At 33.8% G+C, this 24,967-nt stretch overlaps 1 protein-coding gene and 1 long non-coding RNA gene across 2 annotated transcripts in view; both read right to left on the bottom strand.

Moving 5' to 3' along the window:
- The window catches only part of Cadm2 (cell adhesion molecule 2), a 938,204-nt gene that overhangs the window by 697,611 nt on the left and 215,626 nt on the right, over positions 1-24,967 (bottom strand). The gene's annotated exons all lie outside the window — the stretch shown is intronic.
- Positions 1-24,967, bottom strand: part of LOC116897716 — a 142,945-nt gene that overhangs the window by 572 nt on the left and 117,406 nt on the right. The gene's annotated exons all lie outside the window — the stretch shown is intronic.

The following is a 24,967-nucleotide window of genomic DNA, read 5'->3' as shown; positions in this document are numbered from 1 at the left end:
GGGAACCAAAAACTTCACTTTTGTAGCCTGGGGGGAATGAACCGGTAGACGTTGCTATACTTCAGTGGTCTGAGACCACAGCTTTCTTTCTAGACTAGTTCTTACCTACTTTTTCTTGCTATAAACAAGTATTAGAGTCATGAGTCTGATTTAGAGAAAATAGAAAAGTCGACATGAAATGAAAGTTATGAAAATTAAGAAAACTTTAAGTTAACACGTAGTTGTAAAATTAAGATCGCAAGAAGCTGGGAAAGTGGCTCTGTGATGGGAGTTACTGATCTGCCATACATGCTTCTCTTTGATGATGTTGAACTTACAAATTTTTTTAATAAAATAAGCTAGAAGATTAAGGTTTGGTTGAGAGACGCACTTGCTGTCATAGCAGTGAACAGTACTAACTTAGTACTGTTCATAAAGGAGACTCAAAAATGGAAAATCTATTGAAAACAGGTGAATGTTGCATGTTCAGAAATTAGTCTTGACAGCCCCATTTCTGCTGCTCAAGATACATTGGGGAAAAGAGGACAGGGATAATTTAAGAAATGGAGGACATGGAAGAGTGTTGTCGAACTATTAGACTATGACTTTGCCCTTGCTCTCACAAACAGACAGCAGTTCTGAGTACCTGCACAAAACCTATACATAATGTATGTCTAGGGTGATGGTTGACCAAGCCTGACAACCTAGATTAGATTCGGAGGGCTCCTCATGGTGATCTCCATAGATGCATGATGAATAGGTCACCCTAACCTTTACTCAAACACCTTTTAAAAAATGTAATGAAAACAAGATTGCACACATCAAAATTCTACCACAGGAGACATCCTATGACCCAAGTCTCTACCATTTCATGAAAATTCATTAGCAGGTCACAGCAGCAAGAGAGGAAGGAGGGACATTTTTTCAAGGGGTTACTACCCTCGTATATACCAGAAAACCAATCATAACCCACACCCTGATAAACAATTAAGTGAAATGCATTGGATCACCAAAGAACATGTGAAAGTAAACTAAGGGAAAGTTAAGAGGAGAAAGAATATCAGAAAAAAGTGGAAGGATGACCATACAAGGATATATAAGTGATTATAATACAAAACATTATATGTGTGCATGAAACTAGTATAATGAAAATTATTATCGGGTTAAACTATAACTTGAGAATTAAACCATAAATACATACTTGTACACACACACACACAAACACACACACACACACACACACACACACACTGTTTACTCCCAGATGAAAATAAAATAAAATATTATCAGGGTTCCCTTTAATTAGAGATGCATAGCTAATAATCAAACATGTTATTAAGAGCAACTGTCTAAAAGAAGGCAATATCCTCTACTGTAGAAATTAAGGCAATATCAATGTAGATGTTTTATTAATTAAAGTAACATTGAATACAAAATAGAGTGGGGCATGACTTCACATGTGAGTGATCAAGGCTTTGCAAGAGGCTGAAGCAGTAATAACATAAAGTCCAACCTGACTGGGAAACTAAGATAGATATGAAAACAAAGAAGAACAACAGTGACTGTTGGTTATCATAATTTTAACATGTAATTGTAAAGAAAGAATTCCAAAATAATCTTAAATGTATATAGAAATCATGATATACCACTATGTGTTTCTGTAAATAACTACACAGATTACATGTATTATTGCAGACAAAGATTTGAAAAGATTCTAATATACATCTTGCTTCTTGTATTCATGAGGGAAGGCAGTTCCCAAATAGAGCAGAGTACCTTTGATTTAAAAAAATCAAATATATGTCATATAATATCTGCAAATGTTATACAGAATACTTCATTTCTCCCAATATCCCCTCTATACTCAATATGTAATAGTGAATTGAGCCGGTAATGGGATGTACTAATAATCACAGCAGGTCAGGGGACTCTGGAAGCATTTGCTGGAGGAGCTCCCTTCCCTCCCACATGCTTTGCTAAGTTTTTAAAGCAGAAATCTGTTGTATAATCTGGATTAAAAACTTAATTTGAGTGCGTCAACAATTTCATACCATCTATGCTTACTGTGAATACTAAATAAAGTCACCAATTCAGCATCCTCAGATAGGTCATATTTATTACCCATAACAGAGCAAGACGATAATTGTGAACTTTGAAATTCAAACACTCGGTTACTTTTACTTATGTAGGGAACGTAAATGATCATAGACAATGTCATTTAGGTTTAGCAAAGAGTTATGTTTTGTGTTTTCTTTCTTTCATGATTGATAATGTGTAAACGTGCATCAATCCAAGTAATTGGACTATCATATTTAAGACAAATATGCAAGCTTTGGTGTTTATCATCGTTAACTTTGTCCAAGATCTTTACACTATGTACCTTGAAGTAAGCAAATTATATAGCTTTTTTTCCAGGTGAAATATTTACTCATTTAACAAAGATAAAATCTGTAGCACCTGCACTGTATACACCATTTTCAAAAAATCCCACTCGGGCTTCATCACTAAACTTTCCTTGCATAATCACTGATAATGACTGGTCAACTGATTACCTACAATTAGAATTACTGGTCCTCGATTAGTACTGAGAAGGTCATGGTTATCTAAAACCTAACCACAGATTAGTCTATGGATTAATTTCTAGAAAGGCAGAATGTGTTGTTTGTAAGCTACAGTAGTAAGGTGTCTAAGAGTTTCAACATTTTTTTTTCTGGAAGTCTGTTGTATTTTATTATGTATTGAAATTTTCATGACATTTAAAAGTCTTTCTCATTTTTAAATATCTAAATGTAACTTTTAATTGAAAGTCTAACAAAGTAAAAAATAATAGTTTCTGTATTATACTTTTTTTCTTTTTTCTCTTTTCTTTAATGTGATTGGTTTTTATTGGTTATTGTATCTAATTACATTTCAAATAATATCCCCTTTCCCAGTTTTCCCTCCACAAGTCCCCTGTCCCCTCCTCCCTCCCCTCAGTCTCTATGAGGGTGCTCCACCACACGCCCACCCACTCCTTCCTCAGCAGCCTAGCATTCACCTATCCTGAGTCATCAAGCCTCCACAGGACCAAGGGGCTCCCCTCCCGTGATGTGATGCCAGATAAGGCAATTTGTGTTACATATCCAACTCGAGCCATGAGTCACCCCAAGTGTACTTTTTGGTTGGTGGTTTAGTCCCTGGGAGCTCTGCTGGGGTCTGATTTGTTGCTCTTCCTGTGAGGTTGCAAACCCCTTCAGCTCCTAAAGTCCTTGCCCTGACTTCCCCATTGGGAAGTTCCGCATGCTCTGCCCAATATTTGGCCGTGTACATCCGCTTCTGTATTGGTCTGGCTCTGGCAGAGCCTCTCAGGGGACAGCTATACTGGGCTCCTGTCAGTAAACACTTCTTGGCATCAGCAATAGTGTCTGGGTTTGGTGCCAGCAAATGGGATGGATCCCTAGGTGGGGCAGTCTCTGGATGACTTTTCCTTCATCTTTTGCTCCACTCTTTGTCCCTGCATTTCTTTTTGACAGGAGGAATTACATTTAGCTGCTAGATTTAAGACTGACCCTAAATCTTAGTCACAATGTCTTCTATGTAGAGCATTTATTCAGTAGATTCTAATGTCATTATTAAAAAGAAAAATGAAAACCCACACTATAAAGGGGTGTTCTCTGAACTTTTTCTATGCCCAACGGTCTATTTAACCTGTTATCTGAATTCTGGAACAAATCTACTTAAATTTTGTCTGATAGTTTTACCACATATCGAACTTTCTGACTCCCAGATTCATAAGAATATATTTATGGGTGAGATGATGATCTTGTACCTTCATACTAATAGAACATAATGGAGTGCATTGAGTCTCTGGTAGTTCTGATTATATCTATTTGAAAAGTGTATAAGGAAAGAGTTCTTATGATGATTACAGTAAATACATGAGAAATAGTTACCATGTTTAAGTTTATGGAGTAGTTTGAGTATTAAAGATGGCACACAAGACACTTTCGATTTTTACAAATTAGTGATATATATATATATATATATATATATATATATACATATTTATATATTAAATCGATTACTATTAGTTTGAGTCCATCTTGTCTCCATTCTCTGCCATTTGTAACTTAAATCTTATTTTTTTAATTTTTTATTAGATATGCTTCTTTACTTACATTTCAAATGTTCTTCCCCTCCCCACTTTCCTGTCCATAAGCCCCCATTCCCTCCCTTTATGCTAAGGCATCAATTATAATGAATAACAGTCCTAAAAAAAAAGTAAAAGGATGGCACACAAATTGTCCTGAATGATTTCTCATTTATCCAGAATACAATGTCAAATACTAACAATATTTAAAAAGTTTCCTCAATCTTATTTGACTACATTTAATTTCACAATTACGAAATAAGTTATATATTATCCACAATTTACAGTAAGTTAAATAGGGAAAGTATGAAAACAATATGATTTTGCACTCAATTATTCTAGTTCCTACATATAGCAAACCCATAATAGGATTAGCTGTGAAAAAATGTGATTCAAGAGATACATGTCAGTCAGAGAGACTGAAGGCAAGAAAAAGTAGTAATGAGACTGGGAGGCAGGTAAGCCCTGTTCGAAAAGAAGGAAGAAAAAATAAGTATTTCAGTGCAGCACATTCCAAAGATACTTTGTCAGCGCCACTTGTGTTTTAATCCAATGTCACGGCCAAAGAAGAAAATACCTGTCACCCTCAATAAGTGTCTTACAGTAAGAGTGAGAAATGGCTCTTACACTGTGTTCGCTGCTTGGTTATACTGAGCCCAGGAACTACCAGCATCGGGAACTTAGTTTCCTCCTCAGACATCTGATAGGACGACAAGCCGCCATAACAACAAGCACAGCGTGTAAGTGTGCTGGTCTTCAACTCGAGTTTGTAATTTAATAAGACAGGAAACAAAAGCAACACCCGACACGCCTACACCACCGTCCAGTGAGTCTGGTAGTCCTCCTGGTTCTCAGTGTGCTTCCCGCCTTCACACACTCATCCACACACTGGCTTCCTTCATACGCTTTCTATTTTTAGATCGCATTATTTTAAAATAGTAGTAGAAATTTAAATTTCAAAATGTATCTAATGATCAATAAAATCACTTTTCTCCCGTAATGGATGGGATAATTCAGGTTGAAGGGATTTTATACCTTCCTTGTAGCATTTACAGCTGCCGTGATGGTCTTCGCAGAATTCGGACGATCCAACTAATGTTTGCTAAGACTCCTCCAAAATATGATCACCTTTTCCTCTCAATTCTACATTTATTTGTTTTTAATTTCCCTATAATATCTTCCAAATTCACTTGTCTTATTCTGATCACAATTTTATAAAACTATTATCTGTAAAGACAAGCATAACTCTCCAATTTTGATTTTCAGATGATTCTCACATATTATTAAATCGTCTTCTGAATTTATTATGAGTTGTTTTTTGTTTTACTATAGATAGAAGTAATATGAAGTAGATGAAGAAAATTTGGAACACTAGTAAATAGCTTTTTGTGATTTGATTACATTTTATGGCCTTTCCTGACAATTATGGAAAACATAAGTCTCCCGAGTCCACTTTCAACTCTATTATAAACGCACATGGAATGTGTAAGTATATTCTTTTCCTGCTCACTTCTCACTACAGAGGAATCTTGCAGCAGTGTGGGCACAGATTACCACATAAACTTACTGTGCCTCAACCAACTTGGAGTGAACTGACAATTGTGTACAATCAGTCTGGAAGAATTGTGTCTTTCATTCTCGGAAAATTGACAATTTGAGAACACTTTTTAGGTTACACAAATGGATGTATTATTTCTTAAATTCACAGAACATCAAAATGGCACAATCTGGAGAGGTGTTCACGTCCAATTCTGCATAGCAGTCTTTAATTCCTGTTATTCTCCAGGAAGGAGATTTCTTCCTGACATTAGTCATCTAACAATGACAGTCTAATTTAAATGGCGACAATTTTCATGGAAGTTTTTCTATTATTGAATTTCCCAGTAACTTCACTTATTGATCTTAGGACAATGGTATCAACATTTTAAAACAACTGAGATACTTCTAAAGTTAAATTTTCAATAACTCTACTTTTAATCCTTACATGTTTCTCAGCCACTTCTCTGGCCATTTGTTATATTTGTGTGTGCTAGTTTTTTTCTTAATATAATGATTGAATAACTCAACAATAATTTGCATATTGTTTTCTATGTGTAGAGTTAAATTTAAAACCACTGGATAGTGTTCATAGAATTAGAATGTCCTCTGAATTCTATGAGGTAAGAAGAGGAAACTCATTAACAGCTTTACCCAACTGTCAACTCTGGACATTGGGATAATAACTGTCCCAGACCATTATATCTACCAGTGCATTAGTGACACAAAATTTAGTAACCGTTTGCTTTCTGTTTGTAAGAAAATATCACTTTACCAAGAAACGTGTATGTCGTTAATTGACCTAAATTCTATGGCAAACTACGTCATTGGCCATAGAGAAAAAAAACATACTACTATGATTTGGTATATAGACATAAGAGTAAAAACTACCCCCTAACTTGTTACCTTTAAATGCACAGATTAATCAATTCTTCACCTTCTATTGAAGAATTTTTTTTGCAGTGGATGGCATTTAATAAGTAGTACCAGAGTTGTTCAATATTCAGAGCAAAAGAGACTGCATGCTCACTGTAAATGAGACATCTATAATTCACCCTTACTCTATGACTAAAGGATATCACAAAGTGGGGGTGGGAAGATAAAAATGTAAAGACAAGAGAAGATATATAGGTATAACGAAAGAGGACACTGTATATAACAGCACATAACTATATGTTAGCTCTTAGATTGAAACACAGAATGCACAATAATTCACAAGTTAGAGGTGGCTGAGGTAAAGGGGCCTAATGAGGTTTCACCTGCATCTGAGCTATTGCAAGCAAATGGCTCTTGGGAAAGAAGAGCCAGGTTTTAATTTCTTTTTTCAGAGATGGGTATTTGATAGTATATAAAGGCTGAAATATTTGACCCCACACTCATATACATAGAGACAGCACTAAATACCCCAGGGGAGAGAAAAAGAAAGGGAAGTGAGGGGTGAAGCTGGAGGAAGGAGAAAGACAAGCATTAAGATAGGTAGGAACCACATGGGGAGACGTGGCACAAATTGATGGAAATGGGTTTGAATAAATTTTATCCAAACATACATTACTTGCATTTATAAATGCTCCATAAAATATTTTATAATACTGTTTGTATTCTTTAGTTCAGTTGCTAAGCAGCAACACCCATAACAACAGCCATGCAAGTCTGCATGCCTGCATGCACATACGCACACAAGAGATCTAAAAACAAAAGATGTGTTTAACTAGTCAGACACCAACAGTCTTCTGAAGAGTCGAACGGTATGATTGACTCTGTAAAGCCAAACTTAAAGATTGAGATTTCATTTTCTATTTAAATATGTTGGCTCTGGCAGTCTTTGTCTCAGGCAGACAGTGGTATAGAATGTGGCACACATTGGATTCTGTATATATCCCGAGGAAACATGTCACAGTATTCCCTCAATATTTTATGTTACATTAGAGGCCACTTCATGAATGTCATCCTCAAAATTGGAGCTAATTGACACCTTTCTCAGTTGAAATCCTAAGTATTAAAACCACCTAGAGATTGCCTGAGGCTCATGGGTGTCTTCGTTTCAAAATACTAGTGTTTGCTTAGAAAACCTACATAGACCTAGAGTTTATTTGAGAAATTTAGAAAACAAGTGCATGCATTCAAATGTACAACTACTAACTGAACAGTGCAATGAAACAAGGGAAACTATTAAAGGGTTAACTTTATCAATCTCTAATACAGTTTGTAATATTTGAAGCTAGCTGTGTTACTCTATATGCAGGACTTCTCATCCAATATTCCACAAAGCTTAAGATAAATGTAAAAGAATCTCTGTGCCTAAAGTTGTAATAGTTACATTACCATAATATCAGTTCTCAACTCCATTATACCCCCATCTCCTACAATTTTTTTTTGGCCAATATGCTCTTTCTTTAACTGTCAAATATATAATGTACTCAAATGGAAAATAGTTTCTTTATAGAGGTGAGGTTGTGAAACAGTGGTTGTTTTGGCCTCATGCAGTTTATAAGAATATTTCTTTAAAAATCAATATCAAGGTCACTATGTAGCACATAACCAATTTTATTCACATTTTGACTAATGACTACAATTTTCTTTCACAGTAGCATAACAAGAAAATGTAGTAGCTTTTAAGGCTTATTCACTGGATCAGCTGCCTTTGAAATATATGTTGAAAGATGATACCAGGGTTTTTATATAAAAATAATGTATATTTAGGCAGAGTTGATGGCTACTTTTAAAGTGACAGTCACCTAAAATTACTATTAGTACCTCTGTGACATAGCAAGTGCAGTTCTGTTTAGCTGAACCACTTAGAAGTGAGTGTTTGAGGTTGTGACAAGGTCAGTGTATTTTTGGAACCTGTTTCCTAGGGCATTGCATTCAATAGTGGATGGAATTTTCAACTCACTCAATTTTAACTGGAATATATGATAGCAAAGAAATCACAATATAAAGTTTCTGATTAGGAAACATATATTTCCTTTAGGTGTGTACATTTGTTGTTTAGATTGAAATGCTCAACGATGCTATTTCCTTTTGTAATTCTCATATGAGTACTTTTACTAAATATTCAAAATGATCACTTCTATGACGTTTGCTTAAGCAAGATTGACATAAGATCATCTTATATCTAACACGAAAAATAAAACAACATTCCTTTTAAATTTAAAAAATATTTGTTCTGCATAAGTCTCTATTGTGATATAAAATACACTTGGTCTCATCCACACAAAGAGAAAAATTACAGTTTTGTGTTATGAATGCTAGTTAAAGAGAGATATGATTTAGGCATATTATCTTTTCTATGTCCAATTGATTAAATGTTACTGATGTCAGCACATTGTTCTTGATCTTCACTGGCAGCCTACAGTAGCAGGAGGATGTGGGGAAAAAATTGGAAAAGAGTTTTTTGTGCTCCTGTAGAAAGCAGAGTGCTGGGTACATCACAGATGACCTAGGCTTGCCATTTGCTCCCCTTTTCATGAATCCTAAGTTCTCTTACAGAATTTCAATAATCATGTCATTGCAAATGATGTCCCTGAGCATAGTAGATTTGACTAGGCTTGGAGTTTGACTCAAATTCAAGTAACATTCACACACACACACACACACACACACACACACACACACACACACACACACACTAGCTCACATTTTACCTGAAGCACTGTATAATCTATTGTGTCATGAATTAAACAAATAATTATATTATATACAAAATAAACATATTTTGCTACTGAATGTCAAAATGTAATATATAAGTTTTAGATTTCCAATTGCATCATAATGTCGATTGGAAATGGGAATTAAAGCTAGCACATCAAGCTTGCAGTATAAAGCCTCTACAACTGAATTACAGTGTTTATCATGGAAAGATACATGAAATTTGAATTTTATGAGGGAATCCGAATAGTTAATCTCAAATTGTATGAGGTTGGAGGAAAAAATGACCACCATTTACAAAAATCTTCTAAATGTTGAAGCATAAATTTATCGATTTGAAAATAACTAACTAAAATACAATAGCATCCTAACATAATTATTTTTAAATTATATCTTTACTTTCCAGTTATGCTTGCCATGGTCTTTAAATACAAGCTAAAACAATCCTGAAAAAAAGAGGAATAATTGGAAATATTAAATTTGTAAGGACACGAATAACTAAACAGCCACAGATGAGTCCCCCAAATGTTTTTGATATTTACTCCAATGTTTTAAACACCTGCAACACATCACGTTGATTATAATGACTCTGATATTAATAGGGAAAGACAATTTGTTTCTATTCACAAGGAATTCCCACAGTGTAATATGTAAATGAAGGTGAAAATATATTAATAACATCAAACCAAATATTTCTGGATTAAAATTGACTGAGTAGTTACTATTTAATATATAGATATAGTATTTAATGTATGGTAGGTAATACATGCTTAGAATGGCATGCTTGACACCTTTGTAACTGTTTTACATGATTTCATACTGCTGTACACATTTCAACACATTGATATTTTAAATTTAATTCTTTCACTATTATTGAAGAGGTTCCCTATGCTAATTTTATGAATTTGTGCAGATAAGCCAGTAAAATCTTTTACAGTGCTATGACATTTTACAATTTATGTTAATGTTATTATGGATTTTGAATTGAGAGCACTAAACAGCTAAGTTGCTCCCTTCCCGATGAAGGGAGTCTGTTGTTTTGGAAGCATACAGACCTGACAGAAACATCACTTATGTTTGGTATAACTGTAATGCTAAGCACATCTCCCTAATATATATATCACTATTACCCAATAGCTTATTTCAGGAAGTAAAATATTACCAATTAGTCTGTACTAAGACTTTTTGTGGGAAAAGCAGAACTTTAATGAGTAAGTACCGATGACAATACTGTGATTTGGAAAATGATTATTGTAATGACTTTTATCATTTTTCTATACATCACTCATATAAAATATACTATTGTATATTTTATAAAATATATCTTTTTATTACCCAGAGGTATGAAACGCTAAGAATTCGCCATTTTAATGAGAAGATATGCATTGTACAAATTAAGGGAGTCCTCTGGAACATCAAATTTGTAGTTTAATGAATCCTTGTCATCAAGAGGTTAACTGAGACAAAATTAATTAAGGGCAATGTATTAGTTTTTGAGAGCTTTGTGTAGGTTTTACGTTTGTCCTATTTTACTCAGTCTCTCAGTAAGAGTGTAACCTATATTATGTCCTCACAGATCTCCACCTAGGCAGTTCTCGAGCTTGGTGTAGTTATTTAAAAGTCTACACAGATTGCTTTAAAAAACTGGCAAGCTTTGGCTATAAAACAATTTACAGATATATTCACTGGAGTCTTAGGAAATAATTTTCCATTAAAACAATAGTTTGGAAAGAGTCTCATAAGTCCTGTCGCACCTGTTCTAGTTGTACTATTGTCCTTAAAATGCAGACTTCAATCACTAGAAGCACTATATGAGTTCATGAGAAACAATATTCAGTTCTGCATAGACATATGATATACTATACTTCTCTTTTACTACTCACTCCAGAAAGTTGATTGTAAATATTACGAGGACATTTATACTTCTCAAGAAACACAAGGTCTAAAGCTTTTTATGAGAAAGATATGAAATCAATGATTTTCTGAGAAGCTTCCTGGTCTACATCCATGTATTATAATTAAGAACGCAAGAATAGTGATTGAAGTATGCATCAGAAAACTGTCTCCATTTTTAATGGATCATAAGCTAAATAGGAGTCTCATTTTTTTCTCTCTATATATTTAATCAGTAATAAATTAACTTTTTCTGTTTTCCCAAATATATGGAAGAAAAACTCATACAAATAGATAGATACTTACATAGATAGATACATAGATATAGATAGGTAAGTATAGATAATATATGTTTTCTATATAGAGAGATGTAGATATATAGAGATGTAGATATATTGATATATAGATACATAGATATAGCTAGATAATATGTGTTATATGCACATATATATAGAGATGTAGATATATAGAGATGTAGATATATTGATATATAGATACATAGATATAGATAGATAATATATGTTGTATATATACATATATAGAGGGATGTAGATATATAGATAGAGATGTACATATATTGATATGTACATACATCAAGGTGCATATTAACACAAAGTATCAGAATATTAAATAAAAGAGAGGTTTAATCATATGAATGCAGTTTAGCTTTTTTAGACTTTATAGATAGACAGACAGACACACACACACAAACACATATTTAGAGAGGGGAGAGGGAGAGGGAGAGGGAGAGAGAGAGATGGATAGATACAGAAGAAATCGATATCACATGTTTTAGGAAAGCTGTTGGCTAGACAAGGAGATAGAAACCTTGGCTGTGGGATGAACAGAAAGAGTAGACAAAACCCAATCATCTCAACCATAGGAGATTCACTTTAAAGGGAGCCTGGCTTCTGGAAACGTGTTTATTTTCATATCATAGGTCAACTAGCAGTATTGTGTAAGACATTAATTACAGAATTAAAAAACAGGTTAATTTTATGCTATTTGCTGGAAAGATATACTAGAATTGTCTCCACACGTCCAGGTAGCATGCGTGTATACATAAACACAACTGAATGCCAGGAGCATACCAATCACTACAAAGCAGTGTGTGCCTCTTCTTGCCTGATGCCCCAAAGTCTCCTTTTTATCTCTGCAATATGTTCCCTTCAACCTTTTCAGTTCTATTTCTGTTGCCACCCATATTTCCTGAACTTCTGAGAATTAATACATGGAAATACTGAAAATCTAGAAATAACGATGATACCCCAATCTTTGTTCATTATCTAGCCTCCCTTTGTCTTTTAGCTTGTATTACCTGCAGTTATTTACAGTCAAATAATGTTAGACAATTCCTGCAATGATCTAACGAGTGGTTTGTTCAGCTTTAGATTATTTAGGAGTAAAGGCCATCAGTTGAAGAAATGTATTTCAAGAAAGCAGGTTTTATGTCTAAATTTTTTGAGGGAAACCGTTCTGTAAAAAGAATAAAACTAGTAAATGCTTGTGTCATTCTGCGTTTTCTGCATACCCTGTTGTCAAAGGGACAAGGAAAAGGAAGTGAAAACATCTCATTTTAAATCCCTGAAAATAAGCTGAACCCTTTAAGAGTGTTAGCTACTTAATACATGGGTGGATGAAATATCTTCCTCATGAGTTTTTACTGGGAAAAGTACAAGCATGGAAACAGTATCTTGCTTGCCTAAGTGCCCTGACAAATGTATTTTCAGTCTGTGTAGTTGAGAAGCTGGGATGGTATCTCTTACATGAGGCCTGCTCTCTTCTAAAAGGGAACCAGAAGGGCAGTGGATATTCAGCGATGGGAGCTGGGAGCAGTTGAAGGAGGGGAAACTCGTGGGGATGTATTGTCTAAGAAAAGACTCTATTTTCAACAACAGCAAAATAAATTAAAACAGAGTGGAGGAATGCGCACACACACATTTGACACTGTTTCTAGTAGTTTGGAAGAAAAAGAATCCAAACATCTTATGTTTTTAAGCACATTTGAATGAGACTCTGCACACATACAATCTCTAAAATGAAAGTGGTTCCATTTCTTGTCTGTGTTTACAACCTTCAGAAAGCGTAATCTATTTAATATGTTCAAGATCCAAAAGATGATTTTAAAATTCATGATATAAATATGTAGCACAGGTTGAGGAGGTGTAGGGATGAATACCAGAGCGTTCTCTCTGATTGGGAACATCATTTCTTGTCTGGAGTGACATCAGGTGACACCCGTGGATGTTATTTTTAAATCAGTGGATCTGCTTGTTGTTTCAACTGTACCCGCACCTGGAGAAATCTGCAGCTGAGAGGATTTTGCAATTTTAAAATAAGTGAATCAGAGATTATTTTTAATTTCAATTTCAAATGCTATAATCACCTGTATTTAATATTAGCCATATTTAGACAAGCTGCCTGTCTCCACATAAATGCTTCCTTGCCACCTCTGTCATTCTTCAAGTCAACATTTTAACTGCTTGCTTCAATGTGTAGACTCACAGCCTTCCTAGGCTAGGTTGTCATTAAAGCCGTCACAAGCCAATTATTTAGTTATATCTCCTTATTATTAAATCAGAAAAATTATCACCCCTGACTATCATTTTTCCCCAGGTCACCTTGTGAGTAAAAGTTTCCCTTTTTTAAAAAATGTGCTACATGTTTTCCCTTTAGTTGTATATGTATGCATGTGTGTGTGTGTGTGTGTGTGTGTGTGTGTGTGTGTGTGTGCTTGTATATATACACACAATTTCCTCATGGTTAAGTTTTATCTGAGGCCATATATCTTTCACTTTTGCTATTTTTGATGACAATCTAACTATTGAACTTGTATTAAAAATTTGTATTAATATTAACAGTAGTACATTAATGCAAAAATCCCTAGGATAGAAAAATTAAATTTCTGTTCATATGACCTGTGAAATTACCTTCATGGAAAATATACATCAAAAACAGACAGAAAACTCTAAACACCCACTGCATTTCTATGAAAAGACATGTCACTACTCTGATATGGAAAACATTGATGCTTTTAAATGACATCTGAATCATTCAAATAATTCAATATAAACAATATGAAAGTCCTTATTTTTCAGATTTTAGAAAAGAGGAGCAAATTAATAGAATAGTCCTTATGAGACTCTAAAGTTTGGTGGAAGAATTGCATGGGTATATAGCTATAATGCAGGTTCATAACTTTTTATGTTAACAACATAAATAATATCAAAATGAGGAAAGTAACATTTTGAATAACCCTAGAGGAAGACCAGCAGTCTCAATTAACCTGGACCCCCGAGATCTCCCAGACACTGAACCTCCAACCAGGCAGCATACACCAGCTGAGATGAGGCCCCCAACACATATACAGCAGAGGACTCCTGGGTCTGGGTTCAGTCAGAGAAGATGCACCTAACCCTCAAGAGACTTGAGGCCCTAGGGAGTGAGGAGGTCTGGTGGGGTGTGGACTGGGAGTTTGGAGACATCTTGGAGCCAGGGGTGGGGATAGGAATTATGGGATGAGGAATAATCAGAGGGCAGACCTAGAGGGGGATAAAGTCTGGACCGTGAAAAAGGATTAAAGAATAAATAGAAAAAAAAAGAAAAAGAAAAGAAATTACAAATAAAAAGACAATTGAAAACAGCAAAACATGTTTTTTCCTATGGCAGCTGATAGAAATAAAACAAAAAATAAAAGAATTCTAGGACATCAAACTTATTTGAACAAATTATGGCTGTTTAGATGGTCAACTAAAGATCTTTTATATGGAAATTGCAGTTACTAAAGGGCAAAGCAAAAATTGCTCTAAAAACGCAAATTAAGGCAGAGGGTAGAAAAGTAGCCTGAGATAACCCAATTGTGTTTTCATATGCTGGAGGAAATGGAACAGACTGGAGAAATATTGATCTGAAAAGTGCAGCCCTATAAAAAGAAGAACATCATTCTGACAGGAGGTCCTGTGCTTATATAAAATATTTTTGTGCGAATTGAATTACATGTGCTGAATATTATGAATTGTGAAATACTCTGATATTATTAAAGTATACTCTTGTGTATGTGATGTTCCTAGAAGAGGCCAAGAAATTGACTGAGTCAACTTCAAATGGAAATTCACCAAATTGCTTTAGAAAGGACCTTTGTTAGTTTTCAATGTTTCCATTCACTCAATAGTTCATATGTTTTAAAATACCAAAATATGAAAAAGTATTTTTATGTATTGCCAAAGAATATAATTTGTAAATCAACTTTTCAACTTTAAAAGAAAGAAAAAGAAATTTAAAAGCATTTTTCCAAGTTGAAACAGGAAAAACATAAAAAAAGGTACCTAATTAAGGATATTTGCAGCCTAAATTATACCAGTATTATTTGATTGTATGATTGACAGTTGAAGAAAAGAAGATCATTTGATAAATAATAAGTAATATCATGTATTACAACAAAATAGAAAATTTCTGAAATGCAGTCAGCAAAACTAAAAATGAGTTTGACTTAGAATCTCAAATGGTTCTGAGTGTGCATGGAACAATTCCACTGAGTTTTATTTGTATCTTATCCTCTCTGTAATTTTTGTTGTTGTTGCTTCTGCTATCACTGTTCTGTTTCATTGCTCTTGTTTGTTTAAGATTTTTATTTTGTTTGCTAGGTTAATTAGATTGCATGACTATGCAGAGAAAACTGCACTTCATGAGAATAAATAATTGTATATAACAGAAAAACACATAGGTGTAAGAGAAAAATCCTAGGCAGATCCAGATATTGGGGCAATCAATCTGATGTCAACATCCAATGATCAAATAATGGTCATACCAAATAAACATGTGGCTATTTAGATATTATAAGTAAACATGAATATTTTATTAGATTTCATCAAAATAAAGTATCTATGTATAGTATTTGATTCACTTGCTATTGATTCAGAAATTATTAAACTATTATCTCTTTATAAACTAGATTTCTCATGGTGGCATGATTAAATATTTTAATTTTTTGTATGTTGCTCAATATTTTAAATGTTCCCTATATCAGTGAAAATGTTAATGTTAATCTCTGTGCAATTGAACTGGATACAAATAAACAAAGGAAGGTTTAAGCTAACTCTGGTGATGATGCTTATTTATTAATCTACGTAAGAATTTTTCTAATTACATATATTTATGTGCATGCATGTGTGTGTGTGTGTTGTGTGTATGTGTGTGTGTGTGTGTGTGTGTGTGTACATGTATGTGACAAAGTGTATGCATGCAACTCGGATGGGGATGATTTGTGGGAGCTGTTTATCTCCTTCCAATATTTTGGAATTGTTTCTCTCCTACCAACATTTTATGTGGATCACAGGCATGGAGATCAAGTTGCTAGACCTGGCCAAAAGTTTCTAACCAGCTGGCCCTAAGGTAAGTTTTTGAAACAGATTTCCTGAAATATGTCTTCAGTAGTGTGCTTATATTTATAAGAAAAACTACTACTCTCTTGTGTAAATATCATAATCAATTCTAACATTTTTATTCACAAATTAATTTTTCAGTGCCATTAGCATGGACTATTTCCAAATCAAAATCATAAATTTTCTCTTTCTGAAGAAAATTCTTATTTTTTTATTACAACCCCCTACATGTAGATGTATGTTTAGAATATCATGATGAGATTTCAGTTGCCAAAGTCTAATATGGTGCGTAGCCTAATGTGGGATAAACAGTGTAGTTGAGTTTGCAAATAGGAATATTAAGCTTTTAGTGACTTAATATCCAAGAAAAATTCTTTGTCATTTCCATCTATAGTAGCCATCACTTTTAATTATTTAAATATTGGTTGTTGTATTTGAATAATATTATTAAAACTTTTATAGACATTTTTAATTATATAGAGCTGATTGTCTTACTCACTATTCGTTTATGTCTCCGATTAAATAAAAGTACTAAAACATTTTAAATGGTAATTAAATTATACTTTATTGACAACCTCATGTTAAGAAAGAGAATGATATTCTTAAGAGTATTCAAATTAATTAATAAATCTATTCAAATTACAACCTGTTTTACTTGAGTAGAGCTAACAAACATGAATGCTAAAAGCCAAGCATCTGCTGTCATTAACTGCTATGATAGAAACCTTTAGAATGTTTGGATAAATTGTTCTCTGAATAGGTTTTACAAAAATTATCTTCAGAGCACTTTGTTAGCATAAAAGTAACAAGATATTGCTAGACATATTTAAAACTTATTAAATATTTAAAAAGTATTCGTAGTTTGAATTTACATCTATTTTAGGACATAGGACCTAGGATAATAGCAGAACACTCACCTAGCATAACCAAGGCCTTCCCTTGACAGTACAACAAAACAAAATGACAACATATATATTGACAATCACAGAAATACTGATAAAATAAAATCCTATTTATTTTTACCTGGTAATAGAGCACATGTTTGTATAACTAATTGAAAACTGTTATTAGTTATGTCATACTGAAATACTTAGATTAAAATAAACACCAATAACAGGAAGTCAGACATTCTTTAACAAGAGACTCTGGCGGGATACTCAGTTTCCAGAATTTCAGTGTATTTTAGCCTTTACTCGTTCTAAAAGGTATAAAATTATAAAATTTTGTTAACAAAATCTGAATGTACAGATTTAAATCCTACCAAATAACAGGATGAGAACACAGTTGCTTCGGATTCTTCAGTTCTATACGTATCTCATAACCTCAATGGGTGTCTTGGCATACCTGAGTCATGGCCTTGTGCTTTAGTTGCTTCGTGTCTAGAAAACACTCATCAAAGTCTAATTGCAGAAGGACGTGCTTATGTGGGCAAGAGTTTGAGTATACAATGTAACGTTCCAGGGGAAGTGTAGAAGCAGAAACTTGGAAATCTGATCAAATGCATCTCTGTTCCAGAATCAGAGGGAGACAGACGCTGGCGCTCAGCTACTGACTCCCTTTCCTTCCCTTCCCAGACCGCAGAGCAGTGTGGCTCCCATTAAAACTGAGCTCGGTCATACCAATTAACTGGTCTAGCTAATCCCTCCAGATATGCAGAAAGACTAACCCTCCTTAAAATGTCTGTTACAGATATTTTCAGGAGCTCACCTTCCAGCAGAACCTAAATCCTGGAAAGTACACAATCTACAAGATAACTTGGCTCATTTCTTGTTGTCACACATCATATTTTAGGTTGCCTGGTTTCACCTAGTTGAAGATCTTCAGAACCTCACGGTCATACATTTCTTACAATTGCAGAATATGTCCTATGTGTGATTTCAAGAGTTTTTCACATAATCTGCCTTCAATGCCCAACAAAATATGAACTCCCACTACATTCCCTCCACATCTTGAGTGTGTAGTACCCAGAGATTATCACATATTTCAAGTACTTCATTGGATCCCTAAATAAAGATAACTTTATTTTAGAAAAAAATTCCTTGGAGACAATGTAATTCCAAGAAAATAGTAGTTGAGTAAGTCGATGAGACTAATAATTTTTCCTTACATTTTGTGTAATGATTATAAGGACATTTATCATAACTTATATTAGAATACCAGGAATAAGAGTTATCAAGAAAAAAATTGCCTTTGATCATATAAAGAGTGACATGTAGAAGAATCCAAGTCAATCCTTCAGAGCTTTGCTTTCACTCAACAGAACAAAGAGTACTTAAGATGTAATAGATCTATTTCTAGCTTCAACAGACGACACATGAGTATATGTCTTTGGTATTTGCTCAGCACTAATATGCATATCATATAAACTTATCTGACCAAGATTCTATGCATTTCATAGTATAGAGGTCATAAATACACATTTTAAAAGCTGACAGTCATTTATGTATAGTTTATTTGATTCTTTCAGAATTAGTGGTGAGTCCTGAAAAAATGTAATTTTAAAGTGCCATGCATAAGCACATACATGTACATAGACACACACATACACGCACGCACACACACCTATATATGCATAGATGCAGACAAGTATATACATGTATATATATATATATATATACACACACACAAAATTGGCACATGAGATAATCACTAGTCTCTAAGTTATAAGGTTAATGTTGGAAATGTACTATGCCTTATTATTTATTAAGATGATTAAATATGTCCAGAGTTACATTCCTGAGGCCAATTTTATTCACTACTTCAGTACATATGCAAAATAAAAGTGGATTCAAGAAAGATTTGCAATGAATATGGTTATTGCCAGATTCTGATAGCATAAGAAACAGTGTATCTACTTTGAAATTATAAATTTTCAGTGCTAACTATAGACAGAAGTATGTAAGAATTGTCATTTTTTATTTCATTCTTAAATTTCCATTTGCTTTTTCTAACTGCATACCTCACCAGTACACCTTGCTTGTTCTCTCAGTTTCTGTCTTTCACATGTACACAAATGCATGATTTGTATGTGCTTTCATGTTAAACACTTAGGAATAAGGTATTTAAGGGTTATTCTACATTAAATGTTTTTGTTATTTTATCCTTCACTGCACTGAGGTGACTTACCTTATTTTTGACATGTGGAATTACACGTCACTCTCATTCTTACCTAATTTCCACGTGCCTACATTTTATCCTTTACTACAGGAAGCCTGGTTAGCAATATTGCTAACATTAGCTTTCCATCGCATGATCATTAACGACTCACTACATTGCACTGTTCTGTTATGACACAGATGGTTTTACGTGTCTTACCATCATACCACATTTGTTCTTCTTCTTAATACATTGTATTGGAATTTTTTAGTGCATAAAATTTCATGCAATCTACATGAACACTTGTAAGACAGATACCTAAATTCTTATCATTACATCCCTGAACTAATATTTGTTTGATTTTATTCTTGCAATGGCTTATTGAGAATAAGAGGGAAATCACTAAGAGTCATCTACCTAAATTGCTAAATGAAAGTAAGAAAGCAGATCTAGAAAAGCAAAAGCAATACAACAAAAACACAAAGAAGTGATAATTCCACATTAATTATGTAGAGTTCATAGATGTGACTTTTCATTACAATTCTCAAGGTAAGCATATGAGAGTATATATTAGATATGCAATTATGATTTGAAATATAATTAAATATAAGTTATACATGTGGTTAATTTACTTTCTCATGATTTTTCCATATTAAGTTAATTAATTCATATTGTAAACTGCTACTTAAAGCTGAAGTGTCATTTAATGTTTATTGAGGACTATTGTTTCAACAAAATAATATACATACCATTCACATAAGGTAAGACTTTAATAAAATTAAATTGCAGGTACAAAAATGAGACATATTTACATACATGAGGATGTAAGAAATGTCATTTGTGGCTACATTCTTATAAGCTACAATTTCTACACTAAAATTTAATTTGAGATTTTTTGCTGATAAATAGATACCAGATGTTCGTTTAGGGGTACTTGGGTATATTAGGATATTAAGCCTTGACTAAATGATGGCATAAAAGATAATTATAAAATTACTCTATCTATGAAACAAGCCAATATTTCCAATCCTTTTAGATTGGGTATTTCTGTGTTCAAGGAGTTATACTAATACAGAAGGATGAACATTAATGCTAATCAGAATTAAATAAAATATATCATTAGCTACTTTGAATAATCTCTGTAGCTATAAGTAAGTATTGACATGAGTCAGGGAAGACATTCTTGAAAGTAATAATACAATGTAGTAATGCAAACACAAGACTTCAAGCCACTGCACCTCAGACACATTTCAGGCTACAGTAGTTATGCCAGCATGCAAAGCAGACTCATAGGCAGATTAGAATTTTAAACCTAGACGTACATACTGTTAAGAGAGGCAACATAAAGCACAAAATATAATACAACATTACACTTGAAAATACATAGAAATGATTGCTAGAAAACATAAAATCAAAGGTGCATAATCCCTGTATGCTGATCTGTACCATTTACAAAGTATATTAAGAGGCTTGTGTGTAAATGTATTAGAAACACAAGCCTCGTGAACTCAAGAATGTCTGGAATTTTGGCCCAGAATGGAACATAATGACCACATGAATGACCCTAGGGAAACACCTTCCTTGAGCATGTGTTTGTTGATATGTAAGTGGGACTGAATAAGTTGTGTTAAAGTCAGTGTAGGTTTTCTTTGTACAAATGTGACTTTATGTGTGACCTTTGCTCATCATGAAAGATAATAAAAGTAAGATATAACATTTGAAATGTAAATAAAGAGATATACCCAATAAAAAAGTGAGATACAACCAACCCAGGCATATCAGGAGATGGAATCATCTCAATTCTTCTGAATCTCTATGATATAATTAAGATGGTCATTTTTAGCAGCAATAAGCAGGATAGGGGAAAGAATATAGTTATTTAAATGACTTTTTCTCAAATGATAAATTTTAGGCATCAAGGTTTTCTAGTAATAGTGTCTATTTCCACACTGTGGCACCCTGTGGCTGCTAATGGCCATCATCAACCAAAACAAACTGAAAGTACTTTGAGATAATATGCAGAACTCTAATTCATCTTCATGTCTAGAATGAATATATATATATATATTCCCTTATATATATATATATATATATATATATATATATATATATATATATATATATATATAACCTGGGCAGACACTTAAAGATAATGTTAAACTTACATTCTCTTTTGGATAAAGTCTAACATTATAAACTTTGCATTGTTTAGAGTGACATAGATACTAAATTATATTTTGAGATATAATTCATGACAAATTCATAAAATAGCTCCAATATGCTAGTACTTACTGCTTTTTCAAAAACTGAATATATCGAGCAGGCTAACTGAAAACTGTAATTTGTTTTTGTTTTTGTTAGCATGGAAGAAAAGCTTGTCTGTGGTGTTTGTCTGTAATAGTCAAGGCAAGCAACCACCTTATACCTTTGGAACTCATTTTAAATCATGTTCAATAACAACATGTTTAAACTGAACGGAGGCTGTCATAAGGTAGGCTGAAGGTTGGAAAGAGTAGGCAATTAAAAATATCCAGCACACTTACCAATGTGAATAGTCACAAACCGTAAATCATTAATCATAAGTAAACCACCTGCTGGGAACCCTCTCACCCAACATAAAGATTTCCAATGTCTTTAACTAGAATTTAGAGTGAATAAAGGGCATATAGTCTCATGTCGTGGAACAAGTCAACACCTACATTAACTCCCTATTTTCCCTCTCAAGTGATGCTTTCTTAGTACCCCAGGCTTTCTCCTGACATGGTGTGAACAAGGGCATTGTGACATGTGCAGCAAATGAGCCCTAGTGACAGCAAACCCAGACTTCAATATTCTGTCCCTGCTTCTCATACTTTAGAGTCCATAAGGGTAACTAATAGCACTTGTACAATATAGCCTCAGGGCATGTCCCAATCAAAGCAGTATTTTTAATGATCTTTGTAATGATTCCATTGTAGAAATCATTCAAAAGAATTTGAAGAAAATGCCCTCTATAGGTATAATAGGATTACATAGTTTCTCAAGTTATGTGATCAGGCTATTGTGAAATCTGTGATGTCCTAGCAAGGATACTGCCTCTAATAATAACTCAGTTCCTATAACAGCCATACATTTTGGTTATAGTCTCTAATGACCTTGTTGCTTCCAATCACCTCCTGTCATTTTGTTCCAGTGCTTGTTTCTTCAGGTGTGTGTGAGGTTCAGAGTTTGAGGATGACCTCTCTAGGTCCACATTTTAAAAGTTTACAAACAAGACTGCCAGTTTTGACAGCTATGCCAAAGCTTTGATTGCAGTTTTGATTGCTATGGACATGTAATAGATGGGAACTGAACCAGTAGGTTGTCCAAGGGTGAAGAAGGTGTACATGAAATGGGCTATGACACACCACAAGCCTTCTCTCGTCCTTTCTTTGCTCCTACCTAGGCTCCATATGATGCTCATTCTGCAGCTTCCCTGCCCAGAATGAAGCCGTAGAACCACAAGTGTATCAAAACGTATAAGATGATGTTCACTCGACTTGTTAAGCAACTTTTCCCCCATGGGTAAATCTAGCTGATATCATCTAATTCTATATCCACATTCTTCCTTGATGTATAGTGCTATCTGCAATGTTTCATTGAATAATTCTTCAGCCTTCTTAGAACAACAGTTTCTATTATCATAACTGCTCTGAAAAGCAACCGTTACTCTATATATTTTACTTAGTTTATGAGACATACCTTAGTGCTACCTCTGATCAACACTTCTTTTTTATGTTCTCTTCCAAAAGGATTCTGAATAAAATGTAACCCTACATAAAATTTGTCATCAATTTTCAATCCCAATGTGATCAATACTGCATCTTTAGCCACCATAGCTATGCATATTGTATTTCCTCCCTTGAACTTTTTCATGAAAATTTTTGACAAATATTCTGAGGTTCAAACCAACCAAGATGCTCAATCTTGCCGAGCATATTTAACTGTATAATGGCTTCAGCTATAACCCCTCTGTCCTTTAGTCAGCTTACCTTTCATATTTATTCTACTAAAATACCTTATTGAGGTCTCTTCTAACAATGCTACATGGGCAAAATCAAATCATAACCTCATTAAATATTCACACTCATGAAGCAGCTGCTCATAATTTTAGGCAATTATCTGATTTTTGTCAGTCTTCTCAACTGGATATTAAGTTTCAAGGGTCCAAACAGGCTACCTTTGACCTCCTAGGAACCTCCAAATCAGAATTGAATAATTTTTAAACAATTAGTGCCAACATTTGTTGGATACATTAAATATTATGAGATTGTTATATTTCCTAGTAAAATTAGGATTTCTTCTGTTGTCCAGAGTGGTATATTTTCAGAGGTAGGTTCAGTAGAGGTAGGTAAAAATAATAGAAAAGAATGAATTGCATCAGGTTAGAAAGAGTATAGAAAGAATGAATGCTAGATGAAGGTGCAGACAGTTGAGGTTATAAGAAATACAGGAATTATGGACCCATGACCCACTGACTGCCCTCCTGTGAATGACAATGTTATGTCAGAAAATCCTATCATGATAGGAGAAGTAGATTTTAAATATATACAAATCATGAGTAGAAAGAATGACTTAACCACAAGAAGCATTGATGACTTTGATGGGAAAATCTACTCAAAATCAAGTATCATGTGCACAAAATTAGGCCATTTGAGAAGGAGAATCAGTTATCATATCCTTGAGTACATTTGTTTAAAAATTTTGTATCTGTGGGTTATATCACCTTTCAAAGTTGAAGGATCCTTTTAAGGGGGAGGTTCCATTTTGGATATCCTGTTTATAAGCTGTTCGTGTTATGCTTAAGAAGACTAGAATGATTGCAGATAAGAAGTAACAACAAAAATCATTTTATGGTCAGTGTTACCACAACATGAGAAACTGTATTAAAGTGTTGCTTTGGGAAGGCTATGAACCAGTGATCTAAATGATTTCTACACACAGTGTGGTAACCATCAGGAATACCCTGCATCTCAATGCTTGTTTTGCACTAACAGGAGATACATGGAAAGAAAGCCATACTTATATATATATATTCTAAAATGGTTTCTGGAAGCTCTGAAGCTACCATCACTTAAGCTAAGATAAACTGAATCACTGCACATCTGGAAAGATTTAGACAGCTACATGTCAACCTCGTCCTTTAACTGTGTGAGACGGTCTGAATTTTTCTATCATTAATCTAATTTTTGAACATTACAGTAATTATCACTTTTTCACTAATTGTAACACACATTTATTTTTCAACTTTTGATACGTTTTTTCTCATTTTACTGTCTTTGGATTT

This window comes from Rattus rattus, chromosome 4 (genome assembly GCF_011064425.1).
Source record: "Rattus rattus isolate New Zealand chromosome 4, Rrattus_CSIRO_v1, whole genome shotgun sequence".
Classification (NCBI taxonomy): domain Eukaryota; kingdom Metazoa; phylum Chordata; class Mammalia; order Rodentia; family Muridae; genus Rattus; species Rattus rattus.
This window is presented reverse-complemented; position numbering and strand designations above follow the sequence as displayed.